Here is a 24,321-nt window from a genome sequence, read left to right on the forward strand (position 1 = left end):
TACCAAAGATAAGACATTAGAGCATTGCATTTCCATTAGCCTAAACCTTCACAATAGTATTTATTCATTTGCACAGTATCTAGGTGCATGGAAACTTCTTAGACTGGTCCTGTTTCATTAATGGTTGTCTTTTATCCATTTAAAATCACTCCTATGTAGATACTGGTGGAGGTGGTGGTATTTACTGCATGATCTGCTAATGATACACAGTGAACTTTTATTGAAATTGCAGCTGATGATGTTGAGAAATAATTAATTGTATGTGAACAGGGCAGATCACCTAGGATAATACCCTCTATGCATAGGACTCTAGACCAAAGGGAGTTTTGAGACTTTCTGACCCATTTCTTTGGGAACACATCCAGAAGAGAGGCTTTTAAAAAATATACCAAAAAAGTAAGAGACCAGTAGGGTTGGGAGGATGTCAAATGTCATCAGTCACACTTTCCCAATCTGCAGATAAAGAAACCAGTGGTCCCTTGATGTTTTTTGTTTTATATTGTTTTTGGCTACTTCCTATTTCTAAAAACAACCCTCTTTGGGGAATGCTGAGATCAAATAATAAAATGTCAGCTACACTCATTGTACTCATTCCTTATTAATGTCAATTGTAAGTATCCACTTCTTTAAGCAAAGGCCTTTAACAGTCTCCAGAACCTGTTCTATGCTGGCAAGCCCTGTGATCTAAAATTCAACGGAGTTTAATCTTTGCAAACAGCCTTAGAAATCATGTACTCCAAGCTGCTTATCTTATATTCAAGAGAGTTATGGAGCAAAGAAATTTAAGTAACTTGAGTAAAGCTGTATGTGTTTCTGAACCAAAATCTGTGTATATGTTTTCCTGAACTATCCTGAGTCCCCCATGAGTCAAACCTGATTGATCTCCTTAGCTTTTGGTGGGGTCAGCCAGGATTTTAACCAACGGCAAGATTTCTCTACATATCATCTGTTTTGACAATGTTTCTATTCTAATGGGTTTTTGTGAGAATAGTCGTAGACTTTCATGAAAAAGTAATCTGTAGTGAGCTTATATAGGATTCTTCCTTTGAAAAACCTTATAAGTATTTTCTAATTGTTGGTCTATCTTAACTAATAAAGCAACAACAATAATAGGCATAGTTAATTTAACCAATATACCAACTTCATGAATTATATCACAAGCTGACATTTGTGAGCATGGAACCTTAACTTTCCCCAACTTTTTAAGCTAAAGAATATTTGTGTTTAAAACAAAACTAAAACCTGTTGTTTCCATTTTAGAATTTATCTCAGTAGTTTCTGTATTGGGATACACACAGTTTAAAAGTAATTATGTTTAGAATATTTTCATCTTGTTAGCAATTTGACATAGAAACATGGAACATTAATGTTGCTTTTATTGTGAGTCATGTCACTGGCACAGTTCTCCTCTGGTACCTACCATGTGTGGTGTCACATTCTGTATAAATTTTACCAATGAATAAATGTTTGGTTAAAAAAAAGAAAAAGAAAAACGCTAGTGCTTCAACAACTAGCAAGGCCACTGCGTAAAATCTGTGCTGGACACAATGTAGGGGAGGAGTGGTCACAGCGGCAGAAACGACATTCTTCATCCGTTTGGGGGATAAAGCGAAGTGTGGTGATGGTGCAGGGCTGAAGCCCCTCATTCCCAGTGCTCAGCATCTTGTTTCCTCCTTCCAGCCTCTGAGGCTGGAGGGTCTAGAAGATGTCCCTGCCTCAGTAGGTTTACCAGAGGTGTTGACCTTGGAGGAGCTCCATGAAGGTTGTGCTGACTCATCACCTGCGGCAGGTCCGCTGAGCCTGAGTAATGGCAGCCCATGCTGACGAGGACAAATGATTACAGCACTTGACCTTAAATAGGAGACCAGAGAAACCAAATATAAATGCAGGTGTCTGAGCAGTTAGACTAATTCAGCCACAATTGCTGCCTCATTTGATTTGGAAAAGGAGCCAAGAAAAGTTATGGGGAAGCTAGAACCTGAATGTAAATGTTGATCTAGTTTACTCACTCAGAGGAAGATCATTCTGCAACTGAAGAACATTTCTCCATTATAACTGAGCTGCATGAATAATACCTAACATGTATTTTCCAGTTTACAATCAGGTATTATGTTTACAATGCACAAGTTAAATGTTATTTTACACTTAACCACTTAGGACATAGATGCTCAGATGAGCCTTGTGGCCATCCAGTTATTCAGGCCTTCTATTCATTCTAAGATGCTTTTTGCCATATACAATATTAAAATTCTCTTTTCAGAGATCACATTCAACCTTTCTTCTCTTTAGGTTTGATGGCTCATCAAGTTACAAAATAAACAAAAGAGCAATACTTTACCTCTTGTAATTCTTAAAATTCTTTTGGAAAAGTGTTAAATATAAATTATGTATAAATTGAGGGAAATATGGTTATCTTTGAGCTGGAGTGAAGAGAATATGATTATATTTTTATCTTTCAAGAATAGTTTAAGTATCATTTATATAGGAAAGGAATTTATATAGGAAAGATATAAATAATCATGTTTGGAGGGTATGGTAGATATATTCAAAATAATTTATTTCTTTATTCTCCATCATCTGAAGAACTATTAACTAAAGTTCTCAGCTATTGTTTTCCTGAATGAGCTTGCAGCCACATTTGACAAGGAGTTAAGAAGTTCAAACAGCATTATCTAAGTTTTTACAGAGTGAGCTGAGGAGTAGTGAGTGTGTCAGGTTTCAGTCTGAAATGTCGGTTCTTAGTGCACTCACGGCAGAAGAACAACCAGGGTCACCAAAGTAAGGCAAGCACAAAAATGAGGCTTATTGAGGAGAGAATGATAGAATTATAGAGTAGGAGCAAGATATAGGTTTACAGAGTGTGATATATACACCACAGATGACAACCAGACCCATTGTTGCAGCAAAGGGAGAGCAAAAGGAAGGGCACAGAAAGGGACTGGTTATGGTCTGCGCCTTGTTTTGTAGTGCCTGCATTGGGACCTTCCTGTGGCTCAGACATCACTGTGGAATCAGTTTGATTGAACAGTTGGGAGTTGCATGACCTGAGTCTTAACTATGCATGTGGCTGTTCTAGGTCAATTTTTGGACTCTATGGTAACTATGCTGCTTAGCATGTGGGCTAGAGAGTCCTCTGCATTCTTTTGCAGCTAGTGCACCAAGTTATGATTGGCAGAATTGTAAGTTATTCCTTCCTCCCCTAGGTATGGCAGTAGCTCAGGGCAGGACCAAGATGGGGGCCTGGGGCACACCCTCATTCTTCTTCCCAGGTGGGGCAATTGCACCAAGGCAAGGTACTCACTTTCATCCCTAGGAGACCTGGAATCCCTTGCTAACTACCTAACTAATAGATGTGAATTCACTATAGTTTCTCTCTTAAGAAGAAGTAAAACTTCATTGTCATGCAGAAAAAGTCAGTAGCAAATTGAGGAACACAGCTGTAGGGGTTAATGCAGTCAACAGAGAGATGGGTCTCTGTTCTTCCCACTAGCTCTTTTCTGAGGTTGCCACTTGCAGCTTGCTCTGCCCTGAATTGGGCCAGAGGTCGCCTTTGGGGATGAAACCACTTCATCCTGCTTAGGAACTCCGTCTCAGGAGTGGTTACATCTCCGGTCTCATAGTGATTTTCAGTCCAACACCTTTGACTAATATCAAATCTTATTCCTGAATGGCTTTTTTGCTGAACTCTCCACTCTCCTACATGCCCTCTGGCCCCACCACAAAGTTGCCTTGTGTGCTTAGTTATCAACAGGAATCAGAAAACTGGAAAAGACATCTTGAAGAGGTGATCTCTAGCATAGGAGTTCTCAGAGGGCATCACAGGGCATGTTCATGCTTATTTTTTTTGCTGCAGGGTTTCAGGCTAACATAACTCATCCATCATTTTCGTTTTCTATACACAGGATGAGCAGATACCTTTCTATTTGGTGAAGTCTATAATATTGAAAAGTTGTCATAGAGCATGGACCCATCTGACAGTGAATCAATGGTGATTATTGAAGCACCCAGCCATCTTATCTGACTTTGTGTTGAGAATAAGAACACTTGACCTTGAGCACAGAAGTCATTGCCAGCAGATGACCTCCAACTCCAAAAATAGACATAAAGAGCATCACAGTTCTCCTAACGAGTAAAACATGAGTCTCTTGATTCTTCTTCTGATTTTTCATTCCGCTCCACAGTGATTTCGATTACTTCAGAGCACTGACCATGACAGATAGCCAAAAACTTAGAAAAAAAAAGTAAGTAAATGACAGGTTGTGAGAAAAATCATAAGACATTTTTGAGAGATGTGGCAAAAAATAAAATCTAATAAAGCTCTCTGAAAAATCAGAGCCCAGCAATTATGTGCAAAATGAATGGGGCAAAAGCAAGAAGAGACTCTGTCTGCATCATGGTCTCTGACTTAGGAAGGGATAACCAATTACCCACTGGTAGTAGGCTGAATATCTTATACATCCTAGAACCTATGAATATTACCTTATTGGCAAAAAAAAAAAAAAAAGACTTTGAAGATGTGGTTCAGGATTTTGAAATGGGGAGATTATCCTGCATTATTCTAGTGTTCCCTAAATGCAATCACATATATTCTTATAAAAGGGAGGCAAATGCCAGAGGAGAAGGTGATACAATCAAAAAGGAAGAGATTGAAGGGATCTGACCACAAGCCAAGGAATGCCACCAGCCACCAAAAGCTGTAAAAGGCAAGGAACAGATTCTACCATAGAGCCTCCAGAGGGTATTGCTGACACCTTGCTTTCAGCCCCCAAATTCTGATTTTAAATTTCTGCACTCCAGAACTGTAAGAGAATACATTTCTCTTGTTTTAAGCCACCAAATTTGTGATAATTTATTATAGCAACCTCAGGAAACTAATATACCATCCATGAATCAGCCAAAATAGGTTCTACCAGTACATGCTCAGCAGGCATTCTTTTAAGGTTGACGACACTTCAGAAAAGAGCTATAAGACACTACTCGAGAAATTTTAGATGGCTTTCAATCTTTGGGTCTCTCTATTTCCTCTAGTTCTTTTTTTAAGGCAGAGTTAACTTCGTTTAGCTGTTACAACTGCTGACCTGGATAGTTATCAGCAGCATAGCAGATGAGTGAAAATAAGAATTATGGATCTGTAGGGGGTCAAGTTAGATGTGGCCAGACAGATGCCTCTAATGTGAGTAAAGACAAAATATCTTCTCTAACATGTGTACCAAGGATTAGAATAGCTTAAATCTGATATTAATGTCTAATCATTATTTGTATCATCTTGAGCAAATGACTTAGTTTCTCTAGGTCTTGGGTTCATCATCTGTAAAATGAATCAATTAGATATACTTAGTAATTCCTTGAACCCTTAACGTTCTATAAATTAAAATTTTAAAACTCTTTATGGACAGAGTTTGTGGTCACCTATATGGGTATCAGATATCTCAATACCCTAATCACAAATACCAGGAATTTCACCCATAAAAGGGTATGTGTGTGTGAAATATTCCTCTTTCCATTTAAAAACTTCCAGATAAAATGATATAACACATTAGAGCAAATGAACTTATCAATCTTCATTGTAGATATTTTCATCATTGTTGTCTTAGACACATTACACTATAACTATTAGTTTATATGTCTAAACAGCAATCTAAACAGCACTAAACAGCAATCTTCCTGAGAGAAAAGACTAGATCTTATTCATCACTGAATCCTCACAACTAGACATTTAAGTGCAGGTACAGAGTAGGTACTCAATAAACATTTCTTGGATAGATTCATGGCTGGATGGTTGGCTTTTCCTCCATGACAGAATATCAGAAAAAAAAAGTGTGCAGTAGGATGGCCAAGAAAGTCCCAAGAAGCGGAGCATAGAAAACAAGAGAATAAAAAAACCCACTATCTATATCTCCTACCTGTGGTGCACAGTACAGTCCACTAATCATCTATCCCAGATGTTTCTCATAGCTCAAAGCCTTTATCATGTTTTCCTTGGAGAGAAAATTGGGTGCTCTTTATCAGAGGTTTGCTTTCTTTTTGAAACATTCTTTATCTCTCTAAAGCACCATTAGACTGTTAATTGAAATAAAAGAGACTTAATTTGTAACTGGGGCTTGATGAAGTGGTAATTAGAAACAAATGCTGTATTGCATTTGAATGCTTTCCTTATTATTAGCATGTCTATTGATTCTTTTTAAATCACTCTGTACAGTTGAATTTCAGTAGATGAATTTCAGGTATTTTTCCTTTGAAAATGACAGAAATTGCCAAGCAATGAGACATTAGGCAAAAAAATGAGCATTTAGCCAGGCTATTTTTCATGACCTTTGCTATTTTTTAAAATAATTAATCCAATTTGTGAGGGAGAAAGTATCATGAGTTATGCCCCACTCTACCTGCAAAAATTAGTCCATACACACAAAGTTATCAAGGGCAGGAATGAACTTGATTTGTAGCAGGTTACTCTTTAATAATCCTGGCTTTAAAAAATCAGAGGGTCCTCAATTTACAACATTTTTAGGAGAAGGTGCTTGTACTAAATTAATAATAGTCCACTCAGATAGGAAGCCCTATATTTAAAATCTCTTCCATTACTAGGAACCAAGAGATTTAAAATGTTTTATTTCTTTTTGGCTAACCTGGGAAACACTATTGAGAGATAAGGGACCCTTTTCCACATCCTTCTCAGGCAAGCCATTGAAATCACAACCACAGTTTGTAATATAAGATTTTTTTTTTTTTACACATTGATACTTCATTATCTATAAAATATATACTCAAGTAAATGAGTTATAAATCCTCATCTTAGTTACATAATTAAGCTGGACATACTTTAGTTAATAAATCAGATATTTATTCTTCCAAACTAATTTTCTGTCTCTGTTAAACCTGGTCCCTGGGAAAATAGAATCCTCCTTAATAACCTGACTGTGGGTACATTAAGTGTAAACTACTCCTTCCTTCTTAGCTACTGGACCCCTTTTCCTTGTTAGATGTCTTTAATCACTGTCCAGAACTTACTTTCTGCCTCAATCCCTGTGACCCTCTTCCTGGATCATCTTCACAGTGCTCTGCTCTTCAGTCTCCAATTGCTTTCTAAGTTTCACATTGTCTGTTTCTTAGGAAATGACGTCTCTCTCTGGCTCCACCAATCACACACAAGAGTGTGTCTGCTGTCAGACTTTGGCTCATTATAGAATGATTATTCCCCAGTATCTACATATCTATACCATATCACGAGATACCAATAGTGAAAAAAATACAATTTTAAAGCCCCAATCATTGAGCTGAGCTTTTGGAATATCAGTTTTAGCAGAATATGGATATAGCTGTGTCCAGAGTTAGATGCAGAACTGCATGTAGCTCTTGAGTTCTCTCATCCAAATCATTGTTTTTAGATGGTATCTCAAAAGAATTGGGAGACCCTGGACAAAGTTCCCTGGGGAATTCAAATCCCCCTGGGAAGAGTTATCATAATCAATTACAAACAGAAAAGTTTATGACATTATCATTCACATTCACCCCTTAACTTCCCATGTCAGACTTTAAAACAAAAACAACCAACCACTAGGTATAAGCTCCCCAAACAATGTTCTGTCGCCCAAGTCTTAGTTTCTGTCATGGGATGGAGAGTATAGTATCACTGCAGTGCTGACAAGAACACATTTTCTCTGGAACAGACCTAGAAAAGAGGGAAGAATATAGTGGCTTGGCTCTGGGAAATTCAGAGTTCTTCAAGATTCCTTATTTGTTTTTCTACTATTTGGGATGTCCTTTAGTTCTTACCTGGAGAGAAGAGGAGAATTAATGGGTATATCAATTTTATCCTCTAACTTTAAGTCTTAGGGAATGAGCCATCAGATCTCTGCGCCCAGGGTTACTAACTAGTTTATATCACCTTGGGTTAGTCCCACTATGTTAGAACTAGAGAAAATGTCACTCATGCAACAGAACAAGACAAAAATGGAGAAGAGGAGCTATGGGTGGGAGAGAGTGCTGTTGGAAAGAATCAGGTGGAAAGAGGCAGGCAGGGTGGATCTTTGATGCCTTATTGGATCCAGAATGGAAGGATTCCTCTTTTGCTAGAGAAAATCAAGAGCAAACCAAATTGCTTGGGCTCCCCTCAGCTCTCTTCATTCCTTGTATATTTGAAGTGCTTACCTGGCTTTGCTTCTGAATTCCACAGTTGTCCCAGATTGACTGGGTGGCTTCCTGTTTGGTGGTGATCAATGCTAGCTACTTTCACACGAATGAACTGTTTAAAAGCCATACAGATAGTTCAAAAAATAAAAGCCAGAGCAGACATAACTGAGACAGTGCAGCTTGAGCAAATTTATTTAATAATAACCAGGTCACTGAATTCACCCAACAAAAGGAATGATAATTTATTTTCTTGTACCCAGTTACCTCCAAACAGATTCTGATTATGTTGATTACCAAAGATACATGGAAAAAAACAAACCCAAACAAATAAAAACCAACCAAACAACAACAAAACAGCCCAGAACTTGCTGTCATAAATCTTAGGTTCTTGTTCTGGGTTTGCTTCTAACAGGCTTTGTGATCACAGGCAAATCACTTAACCTCTCTGTGCTTTTTCTGTTTTTCTATCTATAAAATATAAATAACAATGCTTATCCTACCCTGATCTGTATCATCATTTTACATACAACTCACGTTACTGAATATATAAACTGAACAAAAAATAAGATGTACCTTAGAGAGTCTTCCTAATCCAACTCTCTTCCCTGCTTCTTTATGACAGGGTAAAGTCATAGAGTATTTCAGTAACTAATCTGACACTGTGAAATCTTTCTAAAAGGCTGTCGTATTTAGGAAGAAGAAGCTGGAATTCAAAAGACAAATGAATGGCTCTTTCTCTCAGGCATTGCTTTCCTTGGGAGTGAAATAAACCCAGTACCCTAGCACTGACTGATGTGGCTGCGGGATTGTGTTAGTGGGGAGTGGGAGGGCCTTACAGGAAACAAAGAGGGTGACTATGATTTTGGCTGTTTGCAGAATCAGTTCCTTCTTTGGGGTCAATGATAGGGGCAGCCTGTAATAAATCTTCTGAGATGTGTGCCTGGGACTTCGTTGTTGGAAAGGACTGTTTGACTAGCCACCACTTCTCTTCTATGTTACACATCCACTTTCACTGGAGAGAAGGGAAAATATTTATGTCCTCTCTCTTTTATATGCGTCAGATTTGCCAAAGGAAATGCCTTTGTTGTTCTCAATTTCTAAAAGGCTAAACAAAAGAAAAGGCAGAAAGTTTGGCTGATAAAAGCTCACAAAAGGCAGGCACTGCTATTTTTCCCCAGTAAAAAAAAAAATACAAATCTGTGTATCTGATCCCTAAGTGCTCCAACTTCTGAACACCCAATCTATAGTCTGTTTGCTGTTTAGCCAAGGATAAGTATGATTTGCAATCGCTGGGTTGGAGATCGATCGATCTATCTATCTATATCTATCTATCTATCTATCTATCTATCATCTATCCATCCCCAGCAAAAGTAGCAAAGTTTTCCCTGTTAAAGAAAGTTTAACTTGCCTGTTATATAGATAGTAACGAAGGGGTCAGGATTTGAATGCAGCTCTTAATGTCAAACTGGCAAAGCCAGGAAGCTTTTACCTCTCCGCACTGAGGCAATAACTGTGATTCACATCCCTATCACTTATTTGACTCTGAAAGGGTTTGAAGTGATTTAGAAGCAGAAGGAGCACCTCATTTCCGTTTGCACTTAACTTTCTTCTCACCCACAGGTTGTGAAACCCTTACTGCTGTTGCCATTTCTGATGCTCATTTGCAACATGTGGGTTCACTGGGCTTTCACAGATGGAGCCCTGTCTGCGTTTGTTGACTGCTAAGTGGAAATTCGTCATGGGGACTCTTGGAAAGTGAGTGAGGAAAATATCAAGCAGGAAAATGTCGTCACCTGAAGAAGTTAAGCAATTTACAGGGCATGAATGTGCTTTCTTAAGAACTCCAGGGTCTTGACATTTTTAATATTTTTTACTCAACAAACACTTATATCACCCTTACTATGGACTGCCAGTGTTATTGCTTTACAATTATTAACTCATTCAATTCTCATGAGAACTTGATGAAGTACATGCTATTATCTTCTCTATTTTGCAGATGAGAGCATTGGGGCACACAGAGATTAAATGACTTTTGCCTAAAGTCACAAATCTAATTAGCTGTAAATCTAGAACTCAAATCCAGATATTCCTGCTCCAGAATCTATGCTCTTGATCTGCTTTACTGCTTCTAGAAGACAGTTGGTGTAGATGTGCTGTACCCAAAGATTCAGGAAAGCACCTAAGTATTATGAACCTGAATATTTTCCCCTTCGATGTTTAGGTTTTTGTTAGCTATCCATGTAAAATTATCCTTAAAGCATTAAAGATATAAGTTTGGCATTTAACACATACCTATCTAAAAAGATATTGAAACTTGCTTTTCAATCAGTGAGGATGCCTTCCACGTGTGCTTGTTGGGGCCAACTCTGCTTCACTCTGTGCACTGAGGACAGGGGAAGCCCACCACTTGCTCATGTGCATACAGAAGTAGCAATGCTTGGGATATGGTGGGGCTTCAGGGTTGAATGAATGAGCACCACACCTTATCCTTCCTCTTGATGATGGGGGCTTCACTCAAGTGCTGGGGGAAGAAATCTTCTCCTTCCTGCCTCTAGTGCTCCATGAGATACATCCCTCACTCTCCATGAAGAGATTCCATTCTCTGTTTCCTTGGGTCTTTTTCTATTTCAGTCCTGTTTCTTTGTACCTTTTCCTTCTTCTGGCTTTCACCAGTTCCACCTTCTGTTTTCATTACACTTTCATTGTCATCTAATTTCTAATCATTTCTTTAACATGTATCTTAATTAACTTATATTTATTGAGCAACTACTATATGCAGCCTTTCCATTGAGGGCTTCATTTTAACTGTCATAAAATTATAACAAATTCAATGCAACTTCTGTCATGCACAAACAACTGCATGGCATTCAAATGTTTGATGAACTATAGGAGACTACATTAGTTTCCTGTGGCTGCTGTAACAAATTACCACAACTTGGTGGATTAAAACAACACAAATGTATTCTCTCACAGTTCCAGAGGCCAGAATTCTGAACTCAGTTTCGTTGGGCTAAAGTTAAGGTGCAGGCAGGGCTGGCTCTTTGCTGAGACTCTGAAGGGAGAATCACTTTTGGCTTTTCTAGCTTCCAGGGGCCACCCGTAGTCTGTAGCTTCTGAGCCCTTCCTCCCATCTCTCCAACCTCTTACTTCCACAGTCACTTCTCCTACTTCCTCATCTCTAGTGACATCTTCCTCTGCCTCCCTCTATTAAGGACACCTGTAATTACATTTAGGGCCTACTCGAATAATCTAGGATAACCTCCTCATCTCAAGATCCTTAATCACATCTGCAAAGTCTCTTTTGCCCTGTAAGGTAATTGTAATGGTTAGTTTTGTGTTGACTTGACGGGGACATGGAGTGCCATGACTTTAGGTTAAATGTGATTCTGTGTATGTCCCCGAGGGTGGTTCTAGATAAGAAGAGCATTTGGATTGGTGGACTGAGGGAAGCAGATTGCCCTTGTCAGTGTGGGCGGGTCTCATCCAACCCATGGAGGGTCTGAATCGAACAAAAGACTCAGTAAGGGAGAATTCCATCTCTCTGTCTTCAAGCTGGGACATTGTTCTTTCCCTGCCTTCAGACTCAGACTGGAATCTGCACCATTGACTCCCTAGTTCTCAGGCCTTCGGACTTGGACTGGAAATATACCATCATATGTCCAGCGTTTCTAGCTGCCAGCTTCCCAAATACAGATCCTGGGACTCTATAGCCTCCATAAATTTGCATTTAGACTATTAGTCTATGCCATTTTTTCTCTTCAGTACCACTCCAAAAATCTTTAAAAAACAAAAAACAATAGTGTGAACTATAATTTTCCTTTTCCGATCAAAATTTTGGAATCACTCAAATCATTATAAAACTTAATTCCCTGCTGAAACAAACAGTTTTTTGACTTTTTGCTCATTTTTTAGTGAGTATGATAGTTTTGGAACATGCCCACTAAATTATTTAACATTCCTCCCAGAAAGAAGCAAACTTTTCTTTCTTTCCCTCCCCTGGAACCTGGTGGCTCTTTATGACTACTTCAACAAGTAGATTATAGCATTTGCGATGCTGGATGATTGCAAAATCTAGCTTAGAAAAGGTCATGACGATTTTTGTTATTTCCTCTTGGGTCATTCACTTACAAGCCCTCAGCTGCCATTTTAAAAGTGTGACTAACTCAAAGCCGACATGCATGAGTAACCACGCAGACAGATCACACTGAATTAGAAAGAGATGCCTGAGGAGCTACAGCATTCTAGCCTCAGCTGTGTGTCTCTCCAGTCTTCAAGTCTTTCAGATTCTAGGGCAGGAGTTTGCCCACTACAGCCTGCAGGTCAAATCCAGCCCACCACCTATTTTTGCAAGCAAAATTTTATTGTAACACAGCCATGCTCTTTTCTTTTATGTATTACCTACAGTGGTTTACAGGCTGCAAAGACAGAGTTGTGTAGTTGGGACAGTGACAATTAGGCCTGCAAAGCCTAAGAACATTTGCTATCTGGCCCTGTACAAGTTTGCCAATCCCTGTTGTAGCATAGAGATAAACTCTCCTCACTGTACTCGATCCAAATTTCCAACTCACAAAATCTATGAGCATAATAAATGCTTGTTTTCTACCCGTAAGTTCTGGAGTAATTTGTTAGGCAGCATTGAATAATTGGCACAGAGTTAGGGTGATATCACTAAGATAGTTCTAGGGGTCTTTTTGTTTTTAAATTATATGCAAGCTCATTGACTATTACAGATTTTGAACAATCTTCTGTTAAGCTTCTAGTTGCTGAATTACTCCAGGAATTGCTCCTGGGTCCTCATTTCTTCTTTAATCTACTCTTGTCATCTATTCTTTCACTGAAGATTCATCCAGTATCACGATTAGATCATCTCTGAAGCTCTGGACTTAAACATTCAACTGTTTCCTTAAATTGCCTTGGGGTATCTAAGGAACATGAGACTTAACATGGCCAAAATATAGCTGTTAAGTTTTTTATAAACTCTAACCTTCTCAAAGTCTTCCTCATTATATTAAGTATTATCTACTCAATTGCTCAGGTAAAAATCTGAGTCATTACTGACTTCTTTCTTTCCTGTATGCCTCACATTTAATCCAACAGTAAGTGCCAGGGCACTATTTAAAAAACATGTTCCACAGCTTACCATATTATCTTCAAATCACCATCATTTCCTACCTGCAACCAGTATCAAATTTGTGGATTTTTTCAATGTGTTCATTATTTATCATCACCACTAGAATATAAGCTTTTTGGAAGCCTAAAATGATGCTTCGGAACATATGACATTCTCAATATATACCTTTTGACAAACTAAATTTATATAGGAATTCTGCTAAAAGAGAAAAATAGGTGAATGAAGGATAATATTCAAAGAATGAATGCCATTAATTTTGGAAGTTGCACATGGGGAGATTTGGTTACATTCTACCTCTTTAATTAAATGGTCATTATTATGGTAGTTCAATTCTGAATTATTATTTAATTTATACATATGCCTTATAGCTTTTGTATTTATAGTATTTTGTCAAATACAGTGATGTATTATAGGAGTGGACAAACTGAGATCATGCAGCCTGCAGCTTGTTTTTATACACCCCTTTAGCTAAGAATAGTTTTTACATTATTAAAGAGTTGTAAAAAAAATAAGAAAAAGAGAAAAAAAAATTGACGGAGAAAGTATGTGGCCTACAAACCTAACATATTTACTATCTGGTCTTTTACATAAAACCTTTGCCACCTACATTAGAATATAGAGTTTGAATGGATTTTTTAAATTAAAGACTAATGTTTTAGAGCAGTTTTATGTTCACAGCAAAATTGAGAGAAGCGTACAGAAATTTCCCACATAATCTCTGCCCCCACGCATACATAGCCTCTCCTATCATCAACATCCCCTAAGAATAGATGTTTTATTATGTTAAAAATATTTCAAAAGTCACAGTATTTTTAAGTGGGGATTTGACAAAGATGATGAATAAGCAAGTGGCCTGAAGCTCTGCAGCCCTGATAAAGATAATTCATATAAAATCCATAAATAATACAAGTGCTTCTAATTGACAGAACCAGGGTCAATTAAATTTAATGCCAAAGGATATTAAGGAGAGACATAATTGTTGAATATTAAAAATCTGAAAGAAGAAACATCTGTGATTCAGTGTTCATTTAATATAAAATTTATGGCATACATTTTAGAATAGAGTAATTTTCCACATCCTGAGGGGGTTACATATTTTAAAATTTTTCTTTAGCTTGTAGTGACAATTTTATATCCAAAGCTTACATTCTTATCCCATCTCTCCAAATTGAAGACCAATTAAAATATTATGCATTAAAATATTAAATTGATTATATGAGAGAAAAACTATTAGGTAAAATATTAATGGAAGGAATATTAAACTGTTTGGGGCTGTATTAAATATTTACTAGCTATAGCCTTCAATAAATTAACTGTATTGCCAAAGTTTTTATTGCTGCTGCTGCTATTAAAAGTGGACACCAAAATAGCCACTGCATTGAGTATGAATAAATTAACCTTTCAAATGAATATTATTTCATTTAATGAGTTTTATCTTGCCATCTTGAATATTTACATTAAATATTAACTTTTAGCTAACTCAATGTGCATATCATGGTAGCCTATGAATTTAGATAAGTTGAGGACTAGAGTTACATTAATATTTTTAAGATGCTTTTTTCTGTTATTCTAAGATAATGGCATCTTTTTTTTACAGGTTAAATAAATAAGTTCGGTTCAAATACATGTATGTGCTATTTGTACCTGTAGGCTATACTTATTTTGGTACCCATTATCTCTCCATGCAGAAATAGCAGGCTTTTACTTTTTTGAGAAGTCATCTCCCCCCTACTCCTCACCCCCTTAACCCCCCTGACTACTAGAAATTATATGCAGTGGCCTAGGTGGGGCTGTCAATCAAAGCACCCTGGTGTCCCATAACAAAAGGTGAGCACTTGGCCTGATCCAGACCAGGTGGATGGACCAAACCTTCTCTCTTGGGCAGAGTGGGGCACAGATGGAAAAGCAATTGGAGCTCTGGAAGGGTCCACCTCTTGACAGGATGCCTGAGCTCTTCTGCTTCTTGCTCCCTCCTCTCCTGGCCACCCATCATACCTTCTTTTATTTGGTGACCTACCCCATACCTTGCCAATCAATTTCATTTTTTTTTTTTTGCCTCCCCCAACATGCATATCTGGTTCTATCTCAAGTTAACCAGAGTTATTTTCTTTTGTTTTTGGTATCCCATCTGAACAGATTCCTTTAGGTTCACATGAATATAAAACTAAAACCTGAGGAGACATATAACATTATGAACTTCATTTAAACAATAAAATCAGATAAAATTGGAACAAATAATTTCGCTGTATTCTAATATAGTAAATATATAAACATACATATAGGGTGTGTATACAGATATATATTTTAGTATATATATAATCCCCAGGTTTGTCTCATCTGAGCTTCAAATACTTTTATACCATGAATGTCCTGTGTTAGCAGCAAGAGATTTTATCCAAATTGTTTTTGTGTGTTGATGTTGACGCAGCATTCTAGCGTGAGCTAGTTGGCTGGAGAAAAGTCCTCTCCAGCCCATTGATATTTATTTGAACTGTGTAAATTCTGTTAGCTAATATTGGTTCAGGCAAACTGCACTGAAAAAAGAGTAAACACTAAGCAAACATACCTACTTTATTGTAAGTGAAAACCCTGCGGTTTGATAGAAGCACTTTTGTATAATAACAAGTGTATGCAAATGAAAATTTTTCTCTAATTTTCCACTTTTTACTTTTTAATTATGAAAATAAAGAGTTGCAGAAAGGGCTAAAAAGTTTGGGAAAAGTATTGCCTTTAAGAAACAATAATGCTTCTATTTAAAATGCTTATTGTTACTCATATCTTCTGAATTAGCCCTAGCAACAACCCAAAAAGAAGGCATGATCTGTGTTATCCAAGTGAAAAAACTGATACTGAAACAGGAAAAATTAACTTGTTTGAGGTCACCCTTTATTTATGAAGGAACAGGGCTGATATTTGAGCTAAGGTATCTCTGTCAGCAAAGCCCATGCTTTTAACCACTGCACCGTTTAATTTATGTAACAGATTTTATACTCTGTTTATCAGTCCATGTAAGAATATCTACAGGGTACAAGAAAAAGATTGGATACAATTTTTCACACAAAATAGCTTTTATAAAATCAACCCAGATAAGAGACTTGGGTAAGTTGTATTCGAACAAAATAGAATGGTTGGAATATGTATCTCACAAATTCCAATCTCTGCTTTCTTACCCAGCTCAGTAATCTAGAACTCTCAAGTTCAATGTATAATACTTATGGCTACTAAAGAGACAAATTCAGAATTCCCTTTAACAGTAAAACTTGAAAAACACAAATAAAAAAAAACTTTAAGCATTAAAAAGTGAAAGAAAAGTGACATAATCTTATCTAGTGCCGTTACAAACCCTGCTGTGAAAATGGCACGTTAAAAATAAGAATTTCTTGAAACTAGTTTGCACAATTGTGCTTGGAGGACAATATGGAGGGTGGGGGTAGGAGACCAGTGGTCTCAAACAAAAATGTAAATCACATTACATAAGTAAGGAATTTTCACTAAAATTGGATTAAATGAAAATTCAAACCAAGTCTCTGTAAGGTTGTCTTCTATGGTTGTAGTTATCAAAGTAGAGTCCCTGGACCAACAGCATCAGCATAACTTCTAACTTGTTAGAAATGCAAATTCTGGCTCCATACAGTCACGCCTGTATTCCTAGCACTCTGTGAGGTTGAGGTGGGAAGATTGCTTGAGCCCAGGAGTTAAAGTCAAGCCTGGGCAACATAGCAAGACCCAGTCTCTCCAAAAAAGAAGAAAGAAAGAAAGAAAGAAAGAAAGAAAGAAAGAAAGAAAGAAAGAAAGAAAGAAAGAAAGAAAGAAAGAAAGAAAGAAAGAAAGAAAGGAAGGAAGGAAGGAAGGAAGGAAGGAAGGAAGGAAGGAAGGAAGGAAGGAAGGAAGGAAGGAAGGAAGGAAGGAAGGAAGGAAGGAAGAGAAAGAAAGAAAGAAAGAAAGAAAGAAAGAAAGAAAGAAAGAAAGAAAGAAAGAAAGAAAGAAAGAAAGAAAGAAAGAAAGAAAGAAAGAAAAAAAATAAACTGGGCATGGTGGTGCTTACCTGTAGTCCCAGCTACTTGGGATACTGAGGCAGGATGATTGCTTGAGCCCAGGAGTTTGAGGTGGCAGTGATTTATGATGACATCACTGTATTCCTGCCTGGACAACACAGCAAGACCCTGTCTCAAAAAAAATAAAATTCAATTAATAAATAAATAAGAGAAAAGAAACACAAAGTCTCTGAAAATGTTAGACTTACTGGATCAGAAACTCTGGGAGTGAAGCCCAGAAATCTGTGTTTTAACAAGCCCTCCAGGTGATTCTGAAGCATGCTCAAGTTTGAGAACCACTGTGCTAGTACACTCTGAGTTTCACTTCCTGGGTTTAAAGCTGGCACATATGGCTCCCTGCTGTCAGATGAGACCCAGTGGAGCTTTCCATGAAGGTAGGGGGAACCCTAAATAGTGCAGCTATTGGTTTATCGTCAATACCTACTTCTGATTTCACCAAAGAATCTCAACCACTGGCCCATTCAATACGAATCATGCTTTCTGCTTGATGTGCAAGGAATATTACACATCTTTTGTTCATTCCCTATCTCACCAAGTTGGCAGGAAATCCAATTACATGTAGGCAATCATACTTCCTCTTCTCCCAACTGTTTTAAGAGAGTACTTGATTGTAGAAGAGGGTCAAATCTACAAAGCCTGAAAGTATCAGAAAGTCATTTGAGGTTTTCAGTTCACACTGGTTACCAGTGAGAAATACACTGTACAACACACCGAGATTCATTTACATCTGGCAATTTTGCTATTCTATGGCAGGCTTGGGGTCCAGCACCATAATTGAGACTGGCATCCTTTGTTCCTATAGTTTGGCCCCTCCAAGCATACCAGTCCTGTCAGGGCCTTTCCAATGCCCTTTGGAGATTTCAGGAGGCTCAGAACAGGTTCCCATTAATTTTGGGACCACAGCTTCCACCTTTTTCCCATTCTGAAGGAATTTCTTTCTTTAGGCATATGCCCAGAGAAACACTCCCTACCAAGGCCCTAATAGAAAATTGCATCTGTGAGCCCAAGTTTTCAAAGAAAACTAGAATAGGAGTTGTCTTTAGACACAGCCCCTGCTTTGTGCTTTCCAAAAGCCTTAACACTTATGGGTTCAATGAAAGAAAGAATAAATGATTATGGCCTCTCAAACCAGTTGTTTCTGTATACTACACACTCGCACGGTAGCCTGACCAGAGTTCATACCTTCATAATCTCAACTCTGTGCTGCTGCCCAGTCATAGGATTAGACTCTTCTATGTAGGGTGTCCAAAACATTATTATTGGTAGTGATCTTTTTTTTTTTTTTTTTGGCCTGCGAGCTGTAGTTTGATGGTAGTGATCTTAATAATAAAATTATTAATGATCATCATATTCAGTTTTATTTATTGAGCATCTGCTATGTGGCAGACATGTGCCAGGAGCTTTCTCTTGTTTACTTTCTCAAAGTAACCCTATGAGGTACGTCTAGTTTAAGCACTTAAAATAGCTTTCCCCAGATCACACAACTCTTTAGTGGAGGGGAAGAGATCAGACGTCAGCCCCAGCTCTGTCTCCTCTCCCAAGCCCCTGGCAGAGATTTAGCTTTTGCCCCCTGCCACACCTCTTGTCCTACCTCTTTGAGGGCAACCAATCAATGGAACAAACTCACATTCAGATCAATTACCCAAAGCTCATCAAAACCAGCCAAGGCACCTATTATGTGTCCCTTAGAAGTAATCGAAATGCTGATTAGTAATGTTTTCAGGTAAATCCTCTCCTTGGTTGTGTATGCTTTCTGGTCCTGCCCGTCAGAGTCACATACTGAGGAAATAAGAGTATTATCCCCTGAAACTAAAGCTCAATACATTCTCTTTCTCAAGTGCAGGAGTGAGCACCATGTGTGCATCCAGATGATACATCCTAATTAATTAGCTGGCCTAAGGGTCCAAGACCAAAGAGCCTGTGAATTTGGAAAGGACTATTGAAAAGGACTTGAAAAACAAAGCTAATTTAATAAATTCATATTAATTATAACCTTCGTTTAGCATTGTAAGTATCAGGCTCTGTGCAAAGCATTCCAAATAGTAACATAGTTAATGCTGCCAAAAACTCTTTGAAGTTGTTCTCTGTTCCCCAATTTCATCATCTGCAAATTATTATCTCCACGATAGAGGAATTGTGAGGCCTAAGTGGGTTAACACACATCAAATGCTCAGAAGGGGGCCTGGCACACAACACACTACAGACACTCAGTAAATGTTAGTTATTGTTATTTCCTCTCTTTTAGAATGAGAAAACTGTGGCTTAGCTACCCTGAAGAAGTTGCCTCAGATGGTAAGGCAAGTGGGAGAGCTGGACCTGCGCCTGTGTGATTCCGGGAGGCATGTTGTCAATCCCAGCGCTCGCCAGCTTCCCTTTGCTTCCCCAGGGAACGAGGCTCCGGCATCTCTCCCATCCCACGCACCCCACTCCCCAAAAAGTACACTTGGTCCTCTTAAAGTTTTTTTTTTGGTTTGTCATTGTTGTAAATTTTTAGTTTTATATAATTTTTAATATAATTTTTATGTAATTTTAAACTGGCAGAAATGTTAAAAGACTAGTATGAAGAACTCCTGTACACTCCTTACCCAGATTTGCCATTTGTTTATATTGTTCCCTAAATGCTTTATCATTCACCCTGTCTTTACATATATGTGAATTTTTTGCTAAACCATTTGAGAATAAGTTGAATACATACATACATCCCTAAATACTTCAATGTATGGTTCCTGAGATAGACATTTTCTCTTATAAAAGTTGATTAGCTTTGCCTACTTAAGAAAGATCATGTAGAGAGAGAAAGTGAAGTTTATCAAGAGAGTGAAAAGGAGGAGAGATGAACTTTTCTGTGAAAAGTCATTGACACTTTCATTAAGCACTGAGCTGCCCACCGAAAGCTCTCCTTTGATGGATGCCTCCGTGTGACTCCTCCAGAAGCCACCCAACTGCCTGCCACAGTAATGCAATCAGGTAACCTTTGTCTGTGACAAGCCCTAGGCTGGGGGATGTTAAAACGCAAACAAAAGGAAATGACTTTTTGATTGACATGGCTGTTTTGTGGATTGTCCCCACAGATAAAATCAGTCAAAACAAACCTGTTTATGCGCCAACACATACTTAAGAAAGATCCTATTTAGAAAATTCAGGGCAGATGTGATCGTTTCTGTTTTTGCCTTTAAAGTCCTTGGTGTCTTCTATCTTTTGATAAGGGAAAATGTTAAGAAAGTGAGAGTCATTATAGTTCTCAATTTTTAATTATATAACATCACACTGGGAATCTACTAAAAAGCAGCTTTCTGGACCTCAGGAACAGAAATTATGATTGTAAAAGTTTAGGATTGAGCATAAGATTTTATATATAAAACATAAATATTTTTATATACTATAAAATATATAAATATGTTTATATAATATATAATATAAAAATATATATGTATGTTTTTAAAAATAGTGACAGAGGTGTCCTTGGGTCGTTGAGAAATCAGAATATGAAAAAAAATGGTTGACATATGCTTTTACATTATTAAACACGAATAATTAAGATATGAATTTCACATATACTCTTTTGAAGTGAATGACTCAGGTAGAATGTATATTCCTAGGGGCAGGCACTGGGCTTTTCCTTTTACATCCCCAGCACAGTATGTGTTAAGAATTGTTGAAAGAATGAAGAATGAATAAATGTTAATCTAGCGTCTTGCCTTGTTTTGGTATTCTTGGCTTGCTTTGTTCTCTTACATAATCATTAATAAAGGAATTTTATAGTTACACAAAGAGTTTAAATGCAGGTATCATTGAACAAACCACTTTTTTAATTAAATTTTTTTTTTATTTTAATAGATATAAGGGGTACAAGTTGAATTCTGTTACATGTATTCATTGTATAGTGGTGGAGTCTGGGCTTTTGTTGTACCTGTCACCCAAGTAGTGTCCATAGTACCCCACAGGTAATCTTTCATCCTTCATTCTCTCCCACTCTTCCCCCTTGTGAGTCTCCCATGTCTCAGAGAGTTTAGACAACTTTCCCAAAGTGACAATGTTAGTGAGAGGCTGCGATGAGTTAGAATCCCAGCCTGCTGTGACAGACAACATTTGCTCTTCCTTCTCAAACATTTCCTTCCCCAGTGGCAAGGAGGAATAAACACAGACCCCTGTGTGAAGCCACAAATATGCACCAAAGGGGTACCCTCTCTTAAGCCTCCTGTTTGACCTTTAAGTTCATGTATATTTTGCATTTTCATGATATGTCTGTGTGGGACTGAAGGTAAAACTGAATAATGATTTCCTCAAGTTTCATGAAGATGAATCCTGGTTACCCCTTGGTTTTGAAAATCTCTAGCAGAGTAGGGATGTGTGTCACCCAAAGGTGACACCTGCATCCTTGAGCTGCTGATTGATCCTTACTATCCCGACCTAAAAGTGGTCTCAAGTTAGAACCGAAACTTTGAGCCAATAAGTCACAGGAAAAATAATGCCACTTCATTTATATCAACCTAAAACCTTCCTTTTCATAGACATGCTCGGCATCCAATCCAGCTGGTCAATTCATTCAGTTATCTTTGGACGCGCTTTGTCTATTATTTCACTCAGATATTGTCCCTTAAGTTAATCCTTGATTCAAAGGTTAATGCAATAAATTCTTCTTAGAGATTGGAATTAAGAAAAAGTTTGATTTTATTAGATAATGAAAGGTATATACTACAATGTTTCTGGCTGACAGCTCTAAAATTCCTGAAGTCCAAAGATAAAAAGTGGAAGAAGAAAAGATTTAGTTATAAAATGCTTGGTAAGATAATAATACCAATATAGCAAAAGCAAATGTTTTGGTTTCTTGTGAATTGCCAGGTCTTAAATTCCAAGTAGAACTTTGTTTTTTTAGTGAAGAGCATGTCTTTTTATATAACATGTTTAAAAATTACAAAAATGTTCTTGGTATTTATATACTAATCCCTGTTAGGACTCCATTTCTCTGGACCACATCCCAGAAATTGTTTCCAGGAAAAAAAAAAAAAACTTTAGTGAATGTGAGGCTCACCTGGTGTACCCCTCTTTCCCCAGGATTATAGCTTTGTCTTCACTCTAGTCTCATGACAGCAAATAGTTATTTTATGTGTTTCCTGCAGGTTTTATAGTTATTTAAGGTAGAGCAAGTACAATATTAACTATTCATCATGTCTGAAACCATGAATTTGCTCATGTGGTCCTTGAGCAACACAAGTAAAATTTTGAGAGTTATTCTAAAATTACCATTAATTGCCAGACTTTTGACAGAGAAAAAGCCTAGGGCAACTTTATAAACATTTCATAGATTTTCCTGAGGATTTATCAATTTAATTAAAATCTTATTTGAGAACAGTCAACTGACCTCAATCATCACAGAGAATGAGTATTATAAAATGAAAACTAACAGACCAAAATAAGCCTAGGTGATCACTATTCCCAAAAGCTTCCATGTAATTGAGGTTTTAAAAATTCAGAATCCATCGTCCTATATAAACAATGTTGACCTTGGCAAGTTTATTTTACCAAAAGTTAACTTAGATTTAATAGACCACTTTTACCATGTATCACCATAATCTCTTTGAGGCAATAATGTCCAACGTGCCCAATTGAAATTAAGAACTTCCATAAAACATTTCTGATCACTATCTCCAACCAGATTAAATCACTGGGAGAGAATCCTCCCACTGCCTAACTCAGGTACCCTATTAGCCACCCAGTAACAGAAGGAATTATTTCCTTTACCTTGGTAGTTTATAAAGAAATCCATCTTCTCTTGTCTACATCTTGCCTATTTCCATACACAATCTTAAGCATCTCAAAGTAAAGGCACAAATGCAAGAGAACAATTTAGAGAAGAATAAAAGAGCAACATTGTAACATTATTGTAGCAAATGTCTCTGGCTTGAAGCATTTAGATGAGAAAATTGCTCAGAAATATGGTAACAGGTGGCACTTTTGTCCTGGTAGTAATAACTCAGATTTGATTAGATGCTTCAAGAGACATCTACTTCAGCTCCTATATATTTCTTAACTTTAAATCCTCCCCGGTTGGGTATGCGCTTGTTCATGTGACAATTGATCTAAAAGAATCCATTACTTTCTTGTTCCTTTTAGGAACTTTATGTGTGTGTGTATCTATGTAAACATCACAACTGGATGGGTAGAATGTAATATGGAGTAGGGCAGAAGATCCTAAATATATAACCTTGTAGGGCCCAAGCCTTGGAGTACCAAAACTTAGGTTGGAAACAAATAACCTTTGATCACATATTACTTTAGCATGCCCAGTGCACAACTAATGCCTATAATCAGTTTTCTAATCTCATTGATAACCAAGATGGAAAACCAATTTTGTTTCAACTTGAATTCAAAATTGTCATCTTGTATGTCATACCAAAATAACTTTCAGGCTATTTAAAAAATATAGACAAAACAACAGTTCTTTATCTTGTTTTTGCAGTATTTCTTCCAGTATGTTCCCCACAACAATTACCTATCTAAAGGGCAGTCCAGGTGGGTGCCTTTAAATGGTGTGAGTGTTGATTTGCTGGAAGAGGGGACATTTCTTGCTAGAGGACATGATTTCTTTTTCTGTGTTGGCCAGCAAGAGTGCCGGTCCTCACTATTTGTTGTGGAGAGAACTGTCATAATAGGACATTTGAGTTGCCTGAGTTGTAAAGAGTAAACTGAGTGGGGAATGGGAAAGTCCTCCGTGAGCCTCTAATTAGTGTGTGACCTCAGGCCACTCACTCACATACGTGGGCTTCGTTTCCCCACATGTGAAATGAGGTCTCTGAAGTGCCTTCCAGCTGTAACTTTTCACATTCAAAACTAGAATCTGTATATTCAATATATAAATTCTGAAGGGAATTTGTTTTTCAGATACTATGTCAAGGACAAAGAACAAAGACCTACTGTTTTGGCTCTTTTTCAGCATAAATATTTTATAGATTTAGTGATCCTATAGGCCAAATCAAATCAGTCCCATCCCCATCCCAACACAAA

General features: G+C 37.5%; 1 long non-coding RNA gene across 1 annotated transcript; it reads right to left on the reverse strand.

Annotated features, from left to right (window-relative positions):
* Positions 1–1,358: 1,358 nt before the first annotated feature.
* On the reverse strand, positions 1,359–18,573 carry LOC142872915 (uncharacterized). Its single transcript, XR_012921006.1, has 2 exons — positions 17,307–18,573; positions 1,359–1,851 (listed from the first exon to the last, which is right to left on the reverse strand). It is a non-coding gene; the product is annotated as an uncharacterized LOC142872915 (long non-coding RNA).
* Positions 18,574–24,321: the final 5,748 nt, after the last annotated feature.

The sequence above is a fragment of the Microcebus murinus genome, chromosome 9 (genome assembly GCF_040939455.1).
Source record: "Microcebus murinus isolate Inina chromosome 9, M.murinus_Inina_mat1.0, whole genome shotgun sequence".
Classification (NCBI taxonomy): domain Eukaryota; kingdom Metazoa; phylum Chordata; class Mammalia; order Primates; family Cheirogaleidae; genus Microcebus; species Microcebus murinus.